Source organism: Delphinus delphis, chromosome 4 (genome assembly GCF_949987515.2).
Source record: "Delphinus delphis chromosome 4, mDelDel1.2, whole genome shotgun sequence".
NCBI classification, from domain to species: Eukaryota; Metazoa; Chordata; class Mammalia; order Artiodactyla; family Delphinidae; genus Delphinus; species Delphinus delphis.
The window spans coordinates 86,193,089-86,218,536 of record NC_082686.1 but is presented as its reverse complement, the minus strand read 5'-3'; the positions used below and the strand labels follow the sequence as shown (position 1 = coordinate 86,218,536).

The 25,448-nt window shown below is 37.4% G+C and overlaps 1 long non-coding RNA gene across 1 annotated transcript; it reads left to right on the top strand.

The window, feature by feature from the left end:
- The first annotated feature begins 114 nt into the window (after positions 1-114).
- LOC132424183 (uncharacterized) lies at positions 115-20,244 on the top strand. Its single transcript, XR_009519177.1, has 5 exons — positions 115-186; positions 2,513-2,687; positions 4,619-4,718; positions 15,522-15,706; positions 20,085-20,244. It is a non-coding gene; the product is annotated as an uncharacterized lncRNA (long non-coding RNA).
- Positions 20,245-25,448: the final 5,204 nt, after the last annotated feature.

Below are 25,448 nucleotides of genomic sequence, written 5' to 3'. Positions count from 1 at the left end.
AAAGCTCCGGGGTAGTTGCTACTGGAGCTCTAGCAACCGTTTCGCGCCCTTAGTTACCAAACAGGAAGCGCCCAGGCAAATCTTCCGGTTGAGAACTCCTTCCCAGGATCCAGTGCAACTTTTTCTTCTTGGGCACCCAGCGAAGCGAATCAACTTACTCCTCCAGAGGTTCCTTGGGATTGCCAGGTACCGGCATAACAGTCCTTCGATGTGCGGCTCCGGTTAGCCCCTTCGGCGCTCCCGGGAGGCATAGAATCGGTGGCGCCTGCAGTCTCCAGGGGACCACAGGGCACCGGACCTGCGTTGCGCTACGCAGCTGCGATCGCGGGCGGAAGATGAGCGCTAACGAAAAGAATAAACCTAGCTTTCCTTTCAAGTGGCGTTTGTTGAGTTTCATTAGTAAATGAAATCTTGTAGGCTGAAGTAGACAGGTATTTTGAAGCACAATTCACTCCCTAGAATCATTGCTGGATGTTTTGATCTTCGTCTGTTTTAACTTCTGGTCTCCCACCCAATGGTCTTCTGCCCGGTTGCAGAGTCCTAGTTGACCGCAGTCGTGAACTGCCTCGAGATGGCAAACCTGCAGCGCAGAGTTCCCACACCTTTATTTCCTTTTTTTTTTTTTTTTGGCTAGGCAGTATGTGGGATCTTAGTTCCCCCACCGGGGATCAAACTCGTGCCCCCTGCAATGGAAGCGCAGTGTCTTAACCACTGGACCGCCAGGGAAGTCCCTATTTTCTTTACATTTTCATTTGTTAGCATTTACACATCTTTAATTCCACACAGAAACCTATATTTCTTCCTAAACTCGAAAAAGTCTAACCGCTTTAGACTGGCAAGCATTTTACCAATTCACTCATTTGAATTAACTGCTTGGCACCGGTAGGAGTTTGAGTTTATGACCCGTGTTTTATGTACCCGCTTCTCAGAACTGGAAAGCACAAAACAGTGAACTAACCTAATTCTTTCATTTCCTAGATAAATGAAGTGAAGCTCCCTGCCCTTTTGAATTTTATTTTACCTGTTCATTGTTAACCTTTTTTATTATAAAAAGTTTAAATATATGTAAGAATAGAGAGCAGGGTATAATGAACCCCTATATACTCATCACCATGACTTAACATTCTTTCTTTTTTTTTTTTTTTGCCATATTAGTTTCATCTGGATCTTTTGCTGAAGCATTTTAAAGTAAATCACAAACATAACATGTCACCCATAACTACTGGAGCATGCATCACTAATGTTTTACGTTTTATAACATAAACACTATCATTATCACATCTGACAAAATTAACAGTATCAAAATAACTCTTCATGATCAGTATCTTTTCATATTCATATTTCCTCAAATGTCTTGAAAATGTCTTTTTTTACCCTTGGTTTGTCGCTATACTTTTGAAATCTTTTGTAGCTTTGTCTCTTTGTGCTTACATGGTTTTCCATATATTTAGCATTATGGACTTAGAGATAGTGTCTTCAAAGTCTAGAGTTAGCAAGGCATTTTATTCTCCAGTTCTACAATGCCTAAATTTCCAAGGTGGTTAAGAGAAAGAGAGCTTGTAGAGGGAATGTTGACCTATATGGAATAATGGACTTTTACAGCTTAAATAACCTTAATAGAGATCATCTTTTATTTTATAATAGTTTAGTCAACACTACTAATGAAAATGTTAATATCCAGCATATATTAAGATGACATATTGTTATTTATATTTAAAAATTGTTATGGCAATGTCCCTTGTTTAATGATTATTTTAAAATGTGAATATTGAGGCAGCTGCCTTCGCCTGTGCCAATCTGTTGATCCACCCCTCTCAGTGTCAGCTATAGCTGCCAAATGTATGACTGCAGCTGTCTTTGCTGGGTACTTCTGTAGGCCCCAAGGACATAAGAACTTTGGCAGCCAAATCCCTGCAAAGAATCCCATTTCCCATATCTCAAGGCTTCTATTTCCTGAATTTCAGGATAATGATTATACAATGTTGAATTTGGACAAAATGTCCATGCATCCTCTAAATTCTACCTTTCTGCCTTTAAACAATATCCCTGCTTCTCCCCCTCATCACCACAGTATTCCTATCATCCATTTCCTCCCACTTTTATAATTCTACAGCTTCCAGATTCTAACCCTATCATTATTCATTCAGATTTAGAAATAAAGCCCAAAGTTTTACAAGCCTTGTCACTAACCATGAAATAATCAATTTAATCCCCAAATGCTAAGGTAGATGTTACCCTTTTACTATCTCATTCTCAAATAGATAACTTCATCCAGATCAGGTTGTTAAGGCTAAAATATGAAGAGATTTGGGGTTTTGCAAAAATAACATGATCTTTGTTTTATAAGAAAGAAAAATACATATATGTATGAAGTAAAAGGAAAAGATATCCTCAGCTCCATGCCAATCTCATTCTCAAAAGTTTGCCCCATTTTGGTGTTTATCCTACCGGCATTTTTTTTTTTTTTTTGTGGTACGCGGGCCTCTCACTGTTGTGGCCTCTCCCGTTGCAGAGCACAGGCTCCGGACGTGCAGGCTCAGCGGCCATGGCTCACAGGCCCAGCCGCTCCGCGGCATGTGGGATCTTCCCGAACCGGGGCACGAACCCGTGTCCCCTGCATCGGCAGGCAGACTCTCAACCACTGCGCCACCAGGGAAGCCCCTACCGGCATTTTTTTAAATGAAGCTGTAAGTATATACATATATTAATTTTTTCCTATAGAAATAAAAACCTAAATATTTTGCAAATTCATTTTTTCACTTAACAATAGTGGCTATGTTTCCGTGTCAGTATATTAGATCTTTGGTCTTTTAATAGCAGCTTAAAATTCAGTATCATCAATCAATTTTAACTTTATAAACAATGCTATAATGAACACCTTTCTAATACTGTATTTCATCAATTCTAGACTATACTTATTTTCACATTTTAATATCTCCAAAATTGGAATGCATCTTTCAGTTAGTGTTATATTTGGTGAATAAGATATAATCTTGAACACCTATGTAAGTATTTCTGCATGACATTTTCTTAGAAGTAAAATTAATGGAAAACAGGTATAAACAATTTTATTTTGATAGATACCACTAAATTATCTTTCAAAATGTCTTTGCATACCTACAAAATATGACAGTATTCTTATGAAGTATCAAATATTTTACAACCTAAAGAGTAAAATATGGTTTTTCATTGTTTATTGACAATTATATAATTATGAGTGAGACTGAACATTACATTTCTTCTGCTAAGAATTTCTTTATCATATCCTTTGTCCATTTTTTCCCGTTAGGTTGTTTCTTCTTATTGAATTATGGCAGTGTTTTTTATGTTATAGTTTCTTTGTGCATGTTTGTGTGTGTGTATGAGTATTTTTCTCCTAATTTTTGGGGTTTTTTTTTTTAACTTTTTTTAGTGTATTTTGCTATACAACACCTCAGAAACTGCTCTCATTGCCATCAGTATGCTTCATATTCCAGTGGATACGTTCATCATCAACTTACCTGATTTATGGGCTACATTCAGCTCAACTATTCTTTCCCTATTAAAACATTTTCTTCTCTTGGCTTTTATGACTCCCTTACAAGTCCACTACCACCACTCCAAACAATCATCATCTCTCACTGCACTACTGCAATGGCATCCTCAACAATCTGCTTCTACTCTTGTTCCCCCGAAATCCATTCTCCCTCAACAGTTAAGGTAATCTTTTACTTACAACATCTAATTTTGAAATATTTCCCACATATAGAAAAGCTGAAATAATTTTACAGTGAGCACCATTATTCCCGTGATCTAGATGTTTCCTAGGTCCTACCGTGAGTGTTTGACTATTCTTGCTGTTACATACCCATCTATCCATCCACTCATCAATTCATGTTATTTATTGATGCATTTCAAAGTAAATTGCAGTGATCAGTACACTTCCTCCCTAAAGACTTCACTATGCATATGTTTACTTTTGTTTACATTCTTCCCTCTATAGGTAAAATTTATATACAAACAAATACACATATCTTGAGTTTGGACAAATGCATACACCAGGTTAACCTAAACTATGCTCAAGAGGTGGAACATCACCACTTCCCCAAAGATAATATCCCATATATCCCTCATGTAGTTTCAGTTTCCTCTAATATTATCATCACACATTACCATGGTACATTTGACAAAAGAAAGAAGCCAACATTGGCCCATTACTATAAACTAAACTCCAGATTTCCAGTCTTTCCATCCATGTTTTTTCTGTTTCAGGATATAATCTAGCATACCACATTGCATTTTGTTATCATGTCTCCTTAGTCTTCCTTGGTCTGTAACAAGTTCTCAGTTTTTTCTTGTTTTTTGTAACCTGAACAGTATTGAGAAGTACTGGTCAGTTATTTCATATAGAAGTTCTCTAAATGTCTCTTAATGTTTTATCTGATGGTTTTCTCATAATTAGTCTGGAGTTATGGGTTTGGGGGAAGAAAACCACAGAGGTGAAATACACTTCTCATCACATCTTATCAGACGGCTCGTGATGTCATTATGGCATTACTGGTGATTTTACCTGTGATCATTTTGTTAAGATAGCATTTGCCAGGTTTCTCCATTGTAAAGCTACTATTTCCCTTTCCAGACTCTAAATGATTCACTGAGTTCGGTCTGCCTTCGAGGAGAGAGATTACACTCTACCTCCCAAAAAGAGAGTATCTACATGTATTATTTGAGACTTTTCTGTAAGTAGGAGTCTATCCTCTCCATTTATTTATTTATTTATTCAATTATTTATTTATATTACTGTGGACTCATATATATTTTATACTTTGGATTATAATCCAAACTATGCTATTTTGTTACCCAATTTGTTCCAGCTCTGGCCATTGGCCCCTGTATCTTTGACATGCCTTCATCTTTTTGTTTTTTGAGCACCTCCTTACTTTCTGGCCTACAAAGTACTCCGGGCCATCTTGTATTTTCCCTTACACAGCCTGAGAATTAGCCATTTCTCCAAGGAGCTCTGATTCCTTCTATTGGAGAATGGCATTTAGAAATCCAGATCTGGGCTCTGGGCATGTTTGCTGTTACTGGGTTGTCAGTGCTTCTGGGCCCTCTCAGCAGACAAAACTAGATAATATATGATGTATACTAACCCAAGAATTCACAAATCTATAATCATCTTTGTGTCTATCTGTATAAGCTAAACATTAGTACATACTGATGTCTCTGACTCCAATCCAGTACCACAGACTTTATTCTAGCCTTCCCTTCTTATTTATTTGAAACTTCCCTCCTGACAGTGAGAAACCTTGCTCCCACTATCCATCAGCCATTTACTTATTTTTTCAACCCCAAAGTACATTTAAATGTGTTTCAGAATTATTAATGTGTACTCTCAAGACAAGCCTTTTCAAGGACATATGTTTTTATTTCTCTTGGATAAATACCAAGGAGTACAATTGCTGACAGCAGGGCATGTTTATAAAACATTCCAGACCTTTTCCAAAGTAGTTGTACCATTTTAAAGGCTTTTTTAAACTTAAATCAGATTTCTTCCAAGTTAAAACTCTTCAGTGGATTCCTGGTTTAGTTGGAATTAAATCCAAAATCCTTAATCTGGTCTACAAAATCCTATGTGATCTTATCCCTGACAAATTTTTTGCAAGCTCATCTCTTGCCATCTTTCCCCTTATTCACTATGTTTCAGCCACCTTGAATTGTTTTAATTATTTCCTTAGAGCTTCAAAAAACCAAGGAGTCTCCCAGCCTTTGGGTCTTCATATATACTGATCCCTCTGCCTGGAATATTTTCTTCCATAATGTCTAGTTCTAGAGTATTCTGCAGGGCTCTATATTCTTCAGTTTATATATAACCTCCTTAGAGAGGCCTTCCTTGCCCATTCAATCAAATATAGCTTTTACTTGTTACTCTGTCTTACAGCAAAATTTTCACATTTAGTAATTACATTGAGACTAATTCACCATAATTAGTACTTATATTTTTATTTTGTTTACTTATTTTCTATATTTGCCACTAGACTATAATATGCATGACAATAGGAACCATATGCATTTTGTTCACACTATATTCAGAAACTAGAACAATATCTGCACATGGTAATGCTCAATAAAAATCTGCTGAGAGAATAAATACATAAATGAAAAGAGGAGTTTTTTTAAATAGTTAAATCTGTCAGTCTTTTCCTTGATAACTTTTGTTTTGCATCTCACTAAGGAAAGCCTTGCCCGGAAGACTATAAAAAAAACTATTTTATATATTATTTATTTATATATAAGTATTATATATAACATATTTTATTTATTTAAATTTTACTCTTATTAAAAGTTTAATATATTTAATATTAAAGTTTATATTAAGATTTAGTATTTATTCATTAAAATTGTTGTTTATTCATTAAAATATTTATATATAAGTTATTTATATATTTTTTAGTACTTTTTTTCAGCTTCCCAAGAACTTTATTTATTTATTTATTTATTTATTTTTGCGATACGAGGGCCTTTCACTGTTGTGGCCTCTCCCGTTGCGGAGCACAGGCTCCGCACGCGCAGGCTCAGTGGCCATGGCTCACGGGCCAAGCTGCTCCGCGGCATATGGGATATTCCCGGACCGGGGCACGAACCCGTGTCCCCTGCATCGGCAGGCGGACTCTCACCCACTGCTCCACCCACCAGGGAAGCCCTAGAACTTTATTTTTTTAATTGAAATATAGTTGATTTGCAATGTTGTCTTAATTTCTGCTGTACAGCAAAGTGATTCAATTATACCTATATATATTCTTTTTTTATATATATTCTTTTCCATTATAGTTTATCATAGATTATTGAATATAGTTCCATGTGCTATACAGTAGGACCTTGTTGTTTATCCATTCTATATATAATAATTTGCATCTGGTAACCCCAAATTCCCAAGTATTTTTATAATTATATAAGTACTTTTATAATTATATATTCTACATTAAAATTCTAATGCACATAAAATTTATGTTTGTGTATGACAGGACATAGATTCATAGTTCTTTTCCAAAATAAATAGGAATTTTCTCAACACCATTTGTTAAATAGTCTGTCTCACTCCTGTGGTTTGAAATGTGTCCTTTTGTATACTAAATTCTCATATATATATAATGATATGTTTCTAGATGTCTGGTATTTCATTGACTTATTTATCTATCTCTACAAAAGAACCACACTGTTTTGAGTAGCATAGCTTCTTACTATGGTAGGGCCAAGCACACCATCTATCACCACCATCACAACTACTCTTATTTATTTTCAAACACTTCCTTGCAATCAAGTTGTGAAGTTCAAAAAAGGTCAAAGAACCCTAGGATTTTTCATTGAAATTTCCTTGAATATACATAATAATTTTAGAAGAAATTAAACTTTTATTGTATTGTCTTCCTACCCAGAAATATGGTAAATGTCTCCATTTTCTCAGATTTTCTTTTATGTAATTCATTCTTAATATAGTTCCATATGACTAGATTCAGAGCATTTATATAACCTCAGAATTAGAAGAAACTTCCAAGATAGCCCCTGACTACAACATGCACCTCAGCAACATGCAATGCTTTTACACTGCTATTGTATTGCTGAGGTACTCACTCCCTCCTGAGGAAATGCATTTTATTATGAAATAGTTAATGACTTGGATAATGAGATAACAGTCTCATTGAAAGGTCAGAAAGGTCTTATAATTGTTCTGTTCCACAGTTTTCCTCCCTATACAAAACATGTTTTTAGTGCTGAATATTTTGACCAGTATCTATAACATTTTGCAAACTTGTACATTTTACAAAGCTATATCGGATAATTGGCTGCTCAGTTAATGAAAGGGATGGATGTAAGTCTTTACAAAGGAACACTTACCTCACAGACAAATATTATGCAATATTTCTGAAATCACTGTTCTGTTTTTTAATGTTCTTATCATTGTTGCTGAAACATAGTAATCCCTTGATTAATACTTGTTTAATTAATGAATTATTGAATGGATTATTTTTAAGGATTTATTTCTTCTGATAACAGGAGGCCTTAACTATATTTAAAGAAAACATTTTCTACTGCAGAGAAACAGTAAAGGAAAGACCTTAATTACGGACTTTCTAATATCCTTTTCGGGGAAATTACATTCACAAAATTTCTTTTGCCAATGGCAACAACTGCTTTGTAAAAAAAATTACATGATTTAGTTGGGTACAATGGGATATGCGTGTGTGTGTGTGTGTGTGTACACATGATGCAAAAAAAAAAAATTTCCTAGATGCAAAGACAGAGGGGAAAAGAAGGCCCTATATAGCAAAGTACTCTCATCTACTAGTAAAACAATCATCAGAATCAAAAGAATTGGCTAAACCAATTCCTATCAAGCTATAGGAAGCTTTGATATTCATAGTTTCATACTTTTGCTAGTGGAAATACAGATTTTATTCATTTATTCTAATCCAGTAGATGGTGCTACATGTCTGTCTATGTAAAGTACCACAAATACCTCTTTTTTTCAATCTTTTCTTTCTTTTTTAGCCAGAACTATCATCAAGGTCTACTTTATAATGAAGCTCATTATTCCTGACATCTGAGTCAAATCTCTGGGTGCAGTATTAAAGATGTTCTTAAGGAGAAAACCCCCCAGAAATAATTGTGGCCCAAATACCAACCTAACAATCTATTAACAACTATTTTCCCCCAGCTCATTCTCACTGTAAAATGACAAAATCTTTGGTGTGACACAGAACTCTGTGTCATTGCATTAAAAAACATCCAGATGCAAAATCAGAGTCCCTTTTATTCTTCTAAACATTGTTAGTTGCTATTAATGTGAAGCAACCATAACAATGATAATAATTAACAATGAAAGTTTAAATGTAAGATTGTCATGGATAGATCAACATGTAAATTAACCACTTAGAAGATAACGTATGCTAAAAAACTTAGGTATATGAAATTTTATAAACAAAGTTTGTTGAATCTGATTAAGTGAACCATACAAATTAATGTTTCATTGTGAATCGTGAAAGACTGAAAGTTTTAGAAAAGTAGGGACTCTAATTAGGTATCAGGAAAAATAATCCATATCACCCACCACCCTACAAATAGTTCATTTATGTTACTTATTTACTAGAAACACAATAATGAAAATTGACATATAATCTGAATCAGAAGTTATCAATTTTTTTGGCTTTTCATATTTTTGTAGATTTGTGATATGTTATTAGCTCACAAATTTATAATGCTTTGAAAGTGTCATTGTATATAAAATAAGGATAAGAAGAAGACATCTACTACTAATATTAAATTAGAACATTTTTACTATTTTATTAGTTTATTGTATTAAATTTTGATTAACTGTGATGTTATTTCACAGAGTCCTCTCACATACTTTGAAAATTCTTTTACTCTTTTCGTTGTATCAAAAGAAAAATGAGAGCTATAATTACTAATTTTAGATGAGTTCTATATATAATATAGGTATTAATAATCTGCTGACCAAAGGCTTAATAAAATGATTTTATTCAGTGAATTATATCACTTTAATGACTAGATTCTAATACAAATACAGGGAAGTCAGAAGTAACCTTTCAGATGACTATTTTATCATTTATGCTTTCCTTAATTCATATCTTCATTAACTCTTTCACCAGTCTTTGAATAAACACAAAGAGGCAGAGTTGCATGGATTATTCTTAGGTAGATTATGCAACATGGAAAAGCCATGATCTTAATCCAGGAATGACATCTTCATGAAAAAGCCAAAAAAATGGTCAGTTATAATATAGGCAAGGTAAGGGAATATAAATCAACTTATGTATCTATCACGAGCAAGGTCAGGGTGGAGGTGCCACTAAATCTCCTTTGTGTAACCAGCTTACCTGGAGGTAGTTATATTGACCCAATGACTAGATGAGCCACAGGGGATGCAACTTCTTAAAAGAAGGGGCTTTTTTATTTTTGTTTTTCTGAGGTATGATAATTGACATATGGAGAGTTTGTCATTCATTAAAGAAACATTGACCTAAGCCCTTAATTTACAAAATTGAAAAAGTGATTATCCTTCCCCTCAAGGTGTTTACTATCAAGTGGAGAAACCACCGACAAAAGCCGTCTCCTAACAGGTAACTGCCTCCATAATCGATCTCTCTAATATCATGTCCACGCCTCAGCCAAAATGAGTTTTATAACCCACAGATCTTAGCACATCATCCCTCCCCAGCTCTCCAAGGCCTCCCTAACGTGGATTCTGAGGCCCTCATGAACTGGGCCTTCTCCCTCCCCGCTCTCATCTCTCACTCTTCTTCATCTCACACTGGGAATTCTAGCCTGAGTGAATTTGTTTCCTTTTCTTCAAGTTCTCTCTCACTTTAAGCCTTAGCACATCTGTTCCTGCTGCCTGGGCACTCTTCCCATATTTTCCCAGCTAATGTCTACCTTCCCTGACCTATATACATTTCCCCTGGCATCATATTTCGGCTATCATGACATTTCCTCTGTTTACTTCCCTGAGTCCCCCTATTACATTGTAAGCAACATAGGTCAGAGAGGTCTAGCTGATTTAACACTGGCTCCCCAGCACTAGGCACACAGTAGACATTCATCATTCCTTTATTCACTCATTCTCATTGTATGGCAAAGCTATCAAGACTCATCAGGGAAGCATGTCTGTCTCCAGGTGGGAGGGGATCAAGGGCAGAGCAGTCACACCATTAGAATAAGGACTTACCTCCTAAATGTAAGACCAGATACTATAAAACTCTTAGAGGAAAACATAAGCAGAACACTTTCTGACATAAATCATAGCAAGATCTTTTTTGATCCACCTCCTAGAGTAATGAAAATAAAAACAAAACAAAACAAAAACAAATGGGACCTAATTAAACTCAAAAGCATTTGTACAGCAAAGGAAACCATAAACAAAATGAAAAAACAACCCACAGAATAGGAGAAAATATTTGCAAACAATGCAACTGACAAGGGATTGATCTCCAAAGTTTACAAACAGCTCATGCAGCTCATGTGAAAGAAACAAACAACCCAATCAAAAAATGGGCAGAATACCTAAGTAGACACTTCTCCAAAGAAGACGTACAGATAAATGGCCAACAAACACATGAAAAGATGCTCCACATCACCAATTATTAGAGAAATGCAAATGAGGTATCACTTCACACAGTCAAAATGGCCATCATCAAAAAGTCTATAAAACAATAAATGCTGGAGAGGGTGTGGAGAAAAGGGAACCCTCCTACATTGTTGGTGGGAATATAAATTGATACAACCACACTGGAGAACAATATGGAGGTTCCTTCAAAAACTAAGAATAGAGCTACCATATGATCTAGCAATCCCACTCCTGGGTGTATATCCAGGAAAAACAATGGTTTGAAAGGATACATGCACCCCATTGTTCATTGCAGCACTGTTTACAATAGTCAAGACATGGAAGCAACCTAAATGTCCATCGATCGATGAATGAGTAAAGAAAATGTGCTACATATATACAATGGATTATTACTCAGAAATTAAAAATAATGAAATAATGCCATTTGCAGCAGCATGGATCAACCAAGAGATTATCATACTAAGTGAAGTAAGTTAGGCACAGAAAGACAAATACCATATGATATTGCTTACATGCGGAATCTAAAAAAATGATACAAATTAACTTATTTACAAAACAGAAACACGCATAGACTTAGAGAACAAATTTATGGTTACCAGGGGGAAAGGGTGTGGGGGAGGGCTAGATTGGCAGTTTGAGATTGACATGTATACACTACTATATTTAAAATAGATAACCAACAAGGACCTACTGTATAGCACAGGGAACTTGGCTCAATATTCTGTAATAACCGAAATGGGAAAAGAATTTGAAAAAGAATGGACACTCATATGGGTATAACTGAATCACTTTGCTGTACACCTATAACTAACACATCATTGTTAATCAACTACACTCCAATATAAAATTAAAATTAAAAAAAATAATGTAGCCAATGAGAAAGCAATAAAATATATGCACTCTATAAAAAAAAAAAGAATAAGGTCTTATCTGAAACTCCAAAGATGGGGATATAAATGTTCCTGGAGAAAAGCTGAGGTGAAAGTGTATTCCAGGTAGAGAGAATAACAATAAAAAGGTAATAATATGGAAAATCTTGAGCCTGAGCGGTGAAGAGAAGTGAGAAATTACAAGTAGTTCAACACTACTGAATGGGGAATGGGGTGACTTTTGAGGGTAGCATTTGCCTGGGAGAGTAACATGAGATGAGGCAGGGAGAATTGAAAGGTACCACAACACAAAGATATTTTCTTATAGACAATAGGGACACACTGAATAATTTTAAATGGAGGAGATGAATGGAAAGCGGATCAGTAATGTGGGTCTGAAATAGGGAAAGAGAAAAAAGGCAGAAGATAAGACTTTGTGACTGTTTAAAAGTGGGACCAGGGCTTCCCTGGTGGCGCAGTGGTTGAGAGTCTGCCTGTCGATGCAGGGGACACGGGTTCGTGCCCCGGTCCGGGAAGATCCCACATGCCGCAGAGCGGCTGGGCCCGTGAGCCATGGCCGCTGAGCCTGCGGGTCCGGAGCCTGTGCTCCGCAACGGGAGAGGCCACAACAGTGAGAGGCCCGCGTACCGCAAAAAAAAAAAAAAAAAAAGTGGGACCAACCAAGAGGATGGTCTTCTCATTCTGTGAAAAATATTGGGGACCAGTGGGCTTGGGATGAGAAAAGCTAGCTCCAAAATCCACCAGCAATATTGTGCCACAAGTAGCAGAGTTTTCAAAATATCCTTAACATTATCTCATCAAAGTGTAAATGTGGTTTTGCTTAGCCTTTCCAACCTTACATATTCTCTCACGTGCTTGACGATCCCACTCTACGTCATCAGAATATATAGCATCGCCTACGGGTACCTGCATGTTTTTGCACATCATTAGAGTGTTATTCTCCCGGGACCATGGTAGACACAGAAAAATAAAGAAAACAGGCAGGAAGTAATATCCTGTGTCTTATGCTATCCTAGCATTTAGTAAAAAAAATATTGGTATTGGCTTTCTTTGCTTTCAGTACTGCTCTTCAAAACAATACCAAGATTCTTTCATTTCCTTCTTTGTTATTCTGTGAACGTTTTTCATATTCTTTACAACAAGCTTGAATTTTTTTATAACCAGAAGAAAAATACTTTTTAACAACAATAATATCACCCCTCCAAAAAAAAAATCCTTGGGAGGTAGTGGGGAAACAGCAAACAAAAAACACACCCACCGTATAATCACTATGTAGAAAAAGGTAGGGTAAACATACAAGAAAATGTGTGTTGTCATGACACTGTAACACACCATCCATTTGAGCGCAGTATAAAAACAAGGCTGGTTCAGAGCTGCAGCATGAACCTCCCATGCTTCTGTACGGAAAAAGCACCACTCCATTGGGCTAACAAACTTGGCTTTCTTATAGTTGAGGCTTTAAGAGACACTGCAGAGAGTTGGCTTACTTTAATTCAACGAGCTATAGCTCCCCACATAATATATGGGTAAGTTTACTCAAAGCACTTTTTATCAGTTGTCAATCTGTTTCCTAGCCTGCATTTGGCTACATTTCAGGTAGCAAAGGAGAAAGCAGGTATTATCCTAAGGTTTTTGTCCTAGGGGAACTAATTGTTGCCTATTACTTTAGTGAATTGTATGTGAAGTAACTGCTGTTCTTCTACTATGTTCTGTAGTATTATTCACATAAATCTTGTGTAAAGCTAGGTCTGTATACAATCTACTCAGTTTAGGCAAAAGTGGGTGATGTCTATATACGTGTATCTAGATAGTTGGAAGTGGTGGTTATGTCATTCATCCCATGTTGAGACATCAATGAAGGTGTATTGATTCCTTCCTCTTGGAATCTGTTCAGTGTGTCTGCCCACATTCTAAGAATTTTATGTCATCCATTGTTTTTCTTCTCTACACATTGAAGGCTGATCTCTTGGTATTCCTATAGCATTACCTTACTCCAAAGTCTTTTGTGAATGAGTTTCTTAAGTTTCGGTGAGTATTTCTGAAAATACAAACTATTCTACCACCTTTTTCTCATCTTCTTTGAACTCTTTCACTGAGGTTCATGTAAGGGTGGCTAATAATGGTAGGACAGAGAGAGTGGAAGAGAGACAGACAGGTGGGGGAGAGAGAGAAAGAGATGCACACATTAACAGTTTTCTCTTATGAACAAGAAAATTGGCCATTTTCCTACTAGCATATGAGGAACCTAAGACTGTCCCTTGTTGTCAAGGCAACAGCTGTTCCTTGGGTAGCCTCAATAGAAAAGAAGCCAGAGCAATCTTTATAGGATCAAGTCTTTTTTATCATCAAATCATAGAAAGGAATCTTGAGAGTCTACCCAGCCTATTCTCCTGCCTTTAGTTAACACCTACGAAAATAATTTGAAACTAATACAGAAAAGTCTTATTTTGAATAATTCTGGAAAGATTACGTAGTTTTACTTGGTAATCATTTGCAGTGTTTTACATTTCACACTAATTGTAAGTTTTTTTTCAATCATTCTAACTTAAATCTTCCATGCTTCAGTTTGAAATCCACTTCCTATTGTTCTAATCTCAGTGGAAATAAACAACTGTATACTTCCTAAGAGAGTCTTGCCTGTACTTAAAAAAATAACAAAAATGTCTGACAAATTCCTCAAAGTGAATAATGCTGTTCTTTTTTTTTTTTTTTTTAGCCATTTGTATTGTAGGTCCCCTCTGATGAAGTCCTACACTCTGCAAGACCATCCCTCATTAGGGAACCCAATCCTATCTTGTTACTTATCTGAAAGGCTGATCAGGGGTGCCCCAAAAGAGCAGGACACCACCCTGTTCTCAGTCTATCTGCTCAAGGCTTTCAGGTTAACTTAATCTGTAGAATTACATTCATCATACAGTTGTTTTGCACAGATTGGCTGATAGAGCTTTTTCTTCTTGGTTTGAACATAATCATTCATTTCGCACATGGTACTTTGGCAACCGATTTTTCTCTTCAAGTAGACTACTATCACATTTCCTGGTAGAATCATATTTTCTTGGTTCTTTCTTTCAAGGTGAAGCTCATGCCCTCGCTCCCTCACACTAGCAGGTTTAATGAGCATACTTTCTGTGCCACTGTCCATGTCACTAATGAATATATGCTGAGCGCTAACCACAGGAAGCCATCCTGGAAATATTTTTTTTTTAAAGATATCCATATTGGTCAGCAAGGCACAAAACAATTTATCACCTCGAGCCAGAAATATCCCTCTCACTGGATTTCCTGTATCATTTTGGCTTATTACTTTAGTTCTTCAGCCATGGATGACATACTTACTGGTCCTAATTTTCCTTATCTTTAATGTGGAGGGACTGCAAACATAGACTAATAGTTAGCATTTATTGATCCCTTTCTCTATGTGAGGCACTGTGCTAATCACTTATATCATCTCATTTCAGCTTCCTAACAATCCTGAAAAGCAGATATTTATTGTCATTCCCATTTTACAGAAAAAGAAAGTGACCCTTAGCATGTTCAAGCAACTTTCCCAGGATAACATGGCTACTGGACAATGGAGCAAGATTTTGGCCTGACCTCCCACACTATTAACCACTCTGCCACGGGAGCAGGAAAATGGGTACTCCACTCACATGCTGTGCTCTAAGCATATCAGTTGGTAGACTCTTTCTGGAAGGTAAGAAAAGAATACAGAAAGAATTCTTTAAAAGGTACACATACTTTTCTCCGGTATTTATTTTATAATATTATGTGCCAGGCACTGCCCTAAGCATTTTTCAAATATTAAAAATAAAGCTTTATGGCAACATTATATTGATATTATCTCTATTTTACAAAAAAGAAAATTGAGGCACTTAGAAACTAAACAATTTTCCTGAAGTTTCACAATTCATAAGATGTGAAGCTGGGTTGTGGCTGCTAAATCATATATTAATATATTGACAGGAAAAGACAGTAAATGAAATATTATTATGGTGTATCTAATTTTTATTTAAAAATAGAAATTTATGGGACTTCCCTGGTGGCACAGTGGCTAAGAATCTGCCTGCCAATGCAGGGGACATGGGTTCAAGCCCTGGTCCAGGAAGATCCCACATGCCGCGGAGCAGCTAAGCCCGCGAGCCACAGCTACTGAAGCCCGCGCGCCTAGAGCCCGTGGTCTGCTACAAGAGAAGCCACCGCAATGAGAAGCCCATGTACCACAACGAAGAGTAGCCCCTGCTCGCCGCAACTAGAGAAAGCCCATGTGCAGCAACGAAGACCCAACGCAGCCAAAACTAAATAAATAACTAAATAAATTACAAAAAACAATAGAAATTTATGTACGAACACACAGAAACTAGGAGAATATAACAACAAAATTAAACAGTGATGGAGTTATGGATGGGTGATTTTTTTTCTTGAATATATCTGTATTTTTCTTTTTTATTTACAGTGAAAGTATATTTCTTTTCTAAATAGCAGTTCTTCATTTAAAAGTAACCTAAAGAGATTGTAGTAAGGTTTCTCTGGGGTCTTTTTGACAGTGGGATGGTGGTTACCTTATATAAGTTTATAGGAACAGCCATGCTTGGAACAAACTTTAACTGGAAATTTATCTCCCTGGCCCATCCTTTATAAATATCAGCCTAGCAAGCAAGGAGGATTACTTGATTTACTTTAATGAAGTTATGTGATCTACTGAACAACCCCAATTTATGAATTTGGAAAACCTCATCCTAGATCCATCAATATGATGTCTTTTTTTTTTTTTTTTTTTTTGCAGTACGCGGGCCTCTCACTGTTGTGGCCCCTTCTGTTGTGGAGCACAGGCTCCGGACGCGTAGGCTCAGCGGCCATGGCTCACGGGCCCAGCCGCTCCGCGGGATGTGGAATCTTCCCGGACCGGGGCACAAACCCGTGTCTCCTGCATCGGCAGGCGGACTCTCAACCACTGCGCTACCAGGGAAGCCCAATATGACTAGTCTTTTAACTCCTCTTGCTACGTCTCTGGGTTATGTTGAAGGTGTTTGTGGTTCTAGAATAGAGTAATGCTTAAGAGCCAGGTTCCAGGGATCAGGCTTTTATAGGTTCCATTCCTAAATCCACCACTTATTTTAGCTGTGTGAACTTGAACTCTCTCGGCTTCACGGGGATACTAACAGCATTAAGCATTAAGTCCTATGGCTTCTGAGAGAATTAATTAAGATAATATATGTAAAACACCACTATGTCAGGTACACAGTAGTTAGTAAAGTGTAGCTGTTTTATTATTACTGTTTATTATTGCTTAATGTTCATTTTAAAAGTACAGTTGAATTCTCTAGTAAAAGTTACTGTGCACTTTCTTCGGGTATGCTCACCTGAAGAATTTAAATTTTTCTTTCATAAGGAGATGAGGAAAAGGGCATCACTTATGATCTGATCTATTTAGACTTGTTAAACGTCAATATTTTAAATGATCCCTATGGTTTTCTAAGATCAGTTTTCTTTTTCTAAAATTTTATTTATTTATTTATTTGGCTGCATTGGGTCTTTTTGTTGCTGCACACGGGCTTTCTCTGGTCGCGGCGAGTGGGAGCTACTCTTCGTTGTGGTGCGCAGGCTTCTCATTGCGGTGGCTTCTCTTGTTGCAGAGCATGGGCGCTAGGCACGCAGGCACATGGGCTTAGTTGCCCCGCCTCATGTGGGATCTTCCGGGACCAGGGATGGAACCTGTGTCCCTTGCATTAGCAGGTGTATTCTTTTTTTTTTTTTTTTGGCAGGCGGATTCTTAACGACTGTGCCACCAGGGAAGTCCCTAAGATCAGTTTTCATAATCAATGTGATTACTATACCTATATTGATTAATAATGAGTGTATGAACTGTTCAGAATTCATAGTCAATCTATACTTGTTTTGGCTATGCCACAGACTGTTTATTTTTGCATATATAATTTTGCATATAGTCTCAAATTAAGCTGTGGACCCTCATACGCCCTAATCCTCATCAGACACCCATGCTATATGGTTTGAATATTGCCAGTTTCCATGGGGAAGGAACATCAGATTAAATTCTGTGTGTTATGGACAAGAAAAATATCAGTGAAATAGCTTTATCCTATAGCACTGTATGGCCATTTCCAAGAGAGACTCCTTCCATGTTTCCATGCCAGTGTAGGGAGGAATGAATGAGTGCACACACGTGTATATACACACACACACGCACACACTTAAACTTCTTTTTAATAAAATAAATTAAGAGAGTAGTATTTACATCCTTCTAGCACTGTTTCCTCTGAATTCTGAAGAAACAGCTTGGGGAAAACCCTTGCTGTCTTTTGCCAATAGAGTTGTTACACTAAAATCTGAACCGGCTTTTCAGCTGGATTTGGTCATGTGAGTCAAAGCAGAGCTTGTGCTGTTATATGTGTCCCTGCCTCTCTCCACTCCCCCACATTAGTTGAGCCTCACTGCTCTTCCCCATAATCCTCCCAGCCCCACTCTGCAGGTTTGCTGAGCCTCACTGCTCCAACAAGTAATGCACTTCTGACACAATGGGGGACAGCAGGGGCAGTGTGGGGGAAATCAGATAATGCAGACACCAGCTTGACACTCTTGCTTCCCTTTGAGTGCCACATTATAAACTGGCCAAGTGAAACATGAAGGTATTATCCCGTCTTATCTGGTGGTTGAAAGGGGTGCAGCCTCCTTAATGGTAAGGTTTTGGGCTTGTTGCCGAAGGATTCTCACTTTCCCTGCTTCCCATGTTCACCCAGAGTGCTCTCTCCTCCCCTCTGTTAGCTGTTTTGACTTGAACATGCTCCCGGATGAGAGAGGATAACCTGTCAGGACCAGGTGTCGTCTCTGCCACACAAGTTTTATGAAGAACGGGTCAATTCCAAAGCCAATTTAGAAATGTGTACAACTGGAGGGAGAGTTTAGGGACTCCAGGATACCTTACAGATAACCTAGATTTCATAGAGTTTCCCACACTCATGCACCTCCCCTGGACTGGCTTGAGTCTTCTCCCAGGGAAACCTGTCATTCTTGGATCACTATCTTCCTATCTCAGAGAAGAGCGTGTAAACACACACACACACACACACACACACACACACACACACACACACACACACACACACACACACACACACACACACACACACACACACACACACACACACACACACACACACACACACACACACTCTCTTCAGAGTGAGAATCTACATGAAATGGCTCCAGGGTTGTTTTTTCCAGCAAGCTTCACAAGTGAATCTGATGCCTAATCTGTACTTTGAGAAAGAATGCCCACAGCATTCCTATAGTCCCATCTAGAGACAAACTCAAGGGCTAACTTTTTAAATTTATGAGCCATTCTGATACAGCAAAACACGCTGAAGCTCAAAGTTCCTCTTATTGCTGACAGTAATCAATAATAAAATGTGTAGCACTACTTTTGAAAAAACGTCCGAAACAGGCGCCTAGTTTTTATTAACTGTTATGAGTAAATGGCTTAATATGCCAGCACCAGAAGCACAGCCTTCCGACAGCATAATTAATTCTACAAAGACCAACACACAGACCATCATCCAGTTGTTGTTTGTGTGACCCTGAAAAAAATTATTTAAGGTATCTGAAGTTTGGTCTCATTATGGGTAAAATGTGTTCTCTATTTATCTCATAAAATTTTCGAAGGATTACAGATAAGTAAAGACCCTTGCTTAACATGCAGTTCGTGGAGAGAAGCCACCAATTCAGGGTGGCTCCCTTCCCTCCTGTTTCTGAGCCTTTCTTACAAACACCTAGACTTTGCTTTCCACCACGCCAGAGGCCTTAATTTACCTGTTCGTCCATGATGCTACATGGCCACTCTATTTAAGAGCTCAGGAAAGTAAGGCACACCATCCTCGGAAATCAAAGGCGTGTACAGGTAATATTTCATTAAACCACGTAGAAGCCTGATGTTGAAGGAGGCAAAGATTCTCATCTTCATTTTACAGGCATTTGAATTTTTTGAGGTTGTATGCTTCTAAGAAAACAACCAATCTGTGACCAAGATGTAACTAAGACCCACAATTTCTAATTCCCAGGCTTTGACTCCAACCTCTGAAAATGCTTCAGTTCAATGAAGCTAATGGCACTTTGGTCTCCGGCATTAGATCCTGTTATCAATGACTTCCACATGGAAAGATTATTCCAAAATGTGTGATTGACCAAGAAAATGCAAATAAACCAATTTGTACCTGCTATTTAGAGGTAAGACACAGAAATGGCTTAAGTTCATTATTTGAAAACTAACCTTTTCTGCTTCGAATGTAGCTTATGTTCTCCACTTGTTCACATAGTTTTCAAAAATTACATTTTCAGTGAAATATTGTAGATCATTTGTGATTCTATTACCAGTGCAGAACCTGAATGGAGAGAGAAATACATGTCATCAGACACAATGGGAAGAAAACCCTTCTTTGAACAACATTTAGCAATTCAAAGTAATAAACATTTTTTAAAATTCTACTGTGTACTAGGCACTGTGCTGAGTGGGGTATGAGACAAGCTCCCAGTCTAACCCAGTGGGAAACACGGTAACACTTGGCAAATGTTACTGAATGATTGAACCTAGTGGAATAAGTAAATACTTAACTATACCTTTGGAAAAAGCAGATGGTAATTGTATAATAAAGCAGGTCTATAAGGTTACAGTCTAGAAAGGCTGCATAGAGGAAGAAATATTTAATGTGGACCTGAAGTCCTTTCAAGTGACAGAGACTCAATTCAAAGTGGTTTAAGGGGAAAAAGGAGATTATGGTTTACCACTATTAGAACAAGGGCTGGACCACCTTGACTCCCTTAGTCTCCCAGCTCTCTTATCTGATTCTTTTTGCATGTTGGCCTCATTGTCTCCTACTACATGTGAGCTTTCTCCTTGTCATAGGGAACATGGTCACTGGCAGCTTTGGGCTAAACGTCATTCCAAAGTAATGATTCAGAAGGAAAGGGTGTCCCTTACCTACCTTCAACCTTGGAAGGACTCCAACTGGCCCAGCTGGGGTTACTTGCTCACCCTTGGATCAATCATTGGGGTCACAAGCATGATGATGTATACGGCCTAGGTCGGTGATTGGCAAGGCTTTCAGAAACACATCATTGCAAAGGGAGAGAAGCAGGTTCTCCTAGAAAGAGGAGTTCTGGGTAAACCAGAAGAATTAAATCCATTGAAGTCTAGAAAAATAAATTGGCTACCGCCATGCTAAGATGGAAACTAAAGTCATTCCAAGCAGAGACCTTGAGCAAAAGCAAGAAGAGGGAAAACTCAGTGCATGTTGAGGGACTGGGTGGTATTGGTGGTACACAGTGGGAAAGAATGGAAGGTTGCTGAGGTCAAATAGTGTGCATATTTGAAGCCCTGTAAAGAAGTTGGTGCTATGTTCTCTAAGCAGAGTATAGTTTTTTAAGGTTTTGAGAGTTACATAGTACATTCTACATTTTAGAAAAATAATCTTATCTCATGGAGGATATGCTGGATAGAAATACTGGAGACAAGGAGATTGGGTAGGGAAGGTATGGTGGGCATGTTGTTTTGTCTGAAAGTGTTCATTTCCTCGTGAGAACTTCCTCTCCACTCTGGGCAGTCTTGGTGGGACTGTCAATCAGTGTCCCACAGAACCACAAGGTTGGGTCAATTTTAGTGCTGCATTTCCTGGGACGCACAATTGGTTCATGGATAAGCATGTGATTCAAGCAGAGCCAATCTGAGTTCTTTCCTGAGGTTAAGCCATGGATCCTTTCAGTAAACATAGTCTAAAGATGCAGGCTGAGAGTTCCCAACAGCCATCCTGCCATTACACAGAAAGAGTCTGTATAAAATAGAAGCCAACATATGAGAAAAAACAGAGGTGAAAGGGAAAAAAGAGCTCTACAACATTGTGTCAGCCCTGGGTGACAGTGTCCTGAAATTCCCAGTTACATGTGTCAATATCATTCTTCTTTTGTTTGTCTCTTAATTGCATTTATTTCACACTACAACTACATACAAAAGGTACCTGTCATTTATTAAACAGCTATTACATACTAGGCATGGTACTGGGTACTTTATGTATATTATAATATTAAATCTTTACAATAACCCTGAAAGTAAATATTATGATTCCTCATTTTACAGAGGGAAAAATCATGACCCAAATAAATTAAGTAACTTCAAAAACTTTATTTAAATATTAAGAGTTGGAAATGATATTCTAAAGGTTTGTTCAACTCCAAAGCCTATATTCTTTTTACTTTACCATATCTATGCTACATTGCTCTGTAGCATTAGAGAGCAATATTCTCAATAAGAAATAATAAAGGCGTGAACTGAGGCAATAGCAGCAAGAATAGGAGGAAAAGGCAGATTCAAGAGACATTCAAGAAAGAGAAAAAATAGTTCCTATTGATTTTTTTTTTCAAAGAATTTTAAATGTTGAGGAACAGTAAGAAATCTAAGAAGATTCTGGAATCCAGTTAATCTAAGTACATATAGGAGTAAAGGCTGATTGGAAGGGAACAAATCATGTTTCATTTAAAGTGTGTGTTGCCTGTTGGTGGAAACATAAACTGGTGCAGCCACTGTGGAAAACAGTATGGCGGTTTCTCAGAAAACTAAAAATAGAACTACCACATGACCGAGCAATTCCACTCCTGGGTATATATCTGAAAAAAAACGAAAACACTAATTCGAAGAGATACATGCACCCCAATGTTCATAGCAGCACTATTCACAATAGTCAAGATACAGAAGCAACCAAAGTGACCATCAACAGATGAACAGATAAAGAAGATGTGGTATATATATACACAAATGGAATACTATTCTGCCATAAAAGAAGAAATTTTGCCATTTGCAGCAACATGGAAGGACTTGGAGTTATTAAGTGAAATAATCAGACAGAGAAAGACAAATACTATAGGATATCACTTATATGTGAAATCTAAAAATTACAACAAACTAGTGGATATAACAAAAAAGAAGCAGACTCACAGATATAGAGAAAAAACTCGTGGCTACCCATGGGGAGAGGGAAGGGGGGAGGGGCAACAGAGTGGTAGGAGATAAAGAGGTACAAACTATTATGTATAAACTAAGCTACAAGGTTATATTGCACAGCACAGGGAATATAGCCAATATTTTATAATAGCTATAAATGGAGCATGACCTTTAAATATTGTGAATCACTATATTGTACACCTGTAACATATAATATTGTACATCAACTATAATTCAATTAAACAATACTTTAAAAATAAAATAAAGTGTGTGCTGAATATCCAAGTGGAGCCATCCAGTGAGTTAAGAATATAGTTCTGGTGATCCAATAGATATATAGGCTTGAGACTAGTATATCTATACCAGTGTTTGCCTCTGGAGTGGATAAGACTATTGGCAGATAGCCCATAAAGTGAGAAATAAAAGATAGCAGAAGGTGAACCCTCTAGATTTGAAAAGATCAGCATTTAAAGAGTAGGGCTTTGTTCCTGCTACCTCCCTCTGGAGTGCTCTTCTCCTTTGTGTACCTTGTGTATGTATAGTCATCTGTAACAACATTACACAATCATAATACCTCTTCGAGGTTTGGTTGGCTCTTCCATTCTTCATCCTCTAACAGAGAGATGTTGTTATGTTCATGAGTTTGTTATATTTTTTAGATTCCACATATAAGTGATATCGTACAGTATTTGTCTTTCTCTGTCTGACTTATTTCTTGGTGGAAGTATATAGGTCAAACATTTGATCATGTATTGTCTAATTTACTCTCCACTGACCAGATAACAAAATGATAAGATCATTTCATACTAGAGCTGTCTCCACTTTTGTTAGGCTGTGGTAAATGCTCTACGTTCAGTTGGTGTGAAGAGACACTAAGTACTTGTTTTTTATGGCAGGTGTATCTACTGCTGCTTTTCAAGTGAATAACAAAACCCATTTTCCCATAACTCAAATATCTGTTATGTACTCCTGATTTAAAGACATTTTTTCTGAAATGTTTCTGCTTTCTGGGAACACTCAAACACAATGTTCCCGGAACACAGGGAACACTCAAAATATTGTTATAAAGTATAAGGTCAATTTGGCATTATCTATTAAGAGACTTCAAGATGTGAGTAACTTTTGATTAAGCAATTCCACTTCTAGGAAGATATCCTAAAAAACAATCAAAGGCTAATATTACATTTAAAAATGTTCATTGCCACAGCATTTATTATGGTGAAAAAAAAACCCTAATGTTCTTCAATAGGGAAATGGTTCAAAAATTATAGTACAGTGGATTATTGTCCTGTCAGTACAATCACATTTTTAAAGATTATATGATGAAACAAGACAAATGTATACAACAAAATGTTAAATAAAAAATTGGGACACAATTACACATATAATATGAAGCCAATTTTGTGACATGTACACATAAGAAGATTGTAAAGAAATACAAATATTTCATGCTATAAAAATTCAGTTCCTGAATTCAGATAATAAGCTTTCAGACAGTCAGAAATATCCGTATATTAGAGTAGCAACTATCTCTAAGTGAGAAATGACATTATTTTCTTCATCTACTTTTGCAGATTATGCACATTTACTAAATTAGAATGCTTTCTTGGGCTTCCCTAGTGGCTCCGTGGTTGAGGGTCTGCCTGCCGATTCAGGGGACACGGGTTCATGCCCCGGTCCGGGAAGATCCCACATGCCGCGGAGCGGCTGGGCCCGTGAGCCACAGCTACTGAGTCTGTGCGTCCAGAGCCTGTGCTCCACAACGGGAGAGGCCACAACAGTGAGAAGCCCGCGTACAGAAAAAAAAAAAAAAAGATTTCTTTATAGCTAAAAAGTTATTATGATACAAACATTTCTATTTTTACAATAAGAAGAGATTAAAAGCATTTTTCTTCTAACCTCAGCTTTTAGAAGGTCACTGCATCCCTGTGACTCTATATCATTTCAAATCTAAGTTAAGGTACTTTTTCTTCTTTGCTGTCAGGTAGTTAAAGAAATAACCTAAACCAAATATAACTAAGTAAAGTAGCCTACCGATGCCCCAGCCACATGAGTCATCTACAGTCATCTCTCTTCCCAGTCCACACAAGTCTTCCATCCCTAAGAACTGTATATGCTGCCTCCTTAGTGTTCTTCAAACTGTCCACTTGTTTTCATCTCCACCACTACTATGTTCAGTTCACCACCATTTTTCTCCTAGATTATTTCACAGCCTTTTAACTTGTTTGACAAAGTAAAATCCTTCAGAGGCTTCCCATACCCACTGTTCAGGGGATAAAGTCTCAACTCTTTAACACAGTTCAGGACAGCCTCATCTTCTGGTGTCTACTTAATTCTCCAGCCTTATATCTTCTAGCCTCCTTGTCACACTCTATGCCCCGGCACATGCAAACAGTAGCACCAGAATCCCTAGAACATGTCATGTCCTCATTCA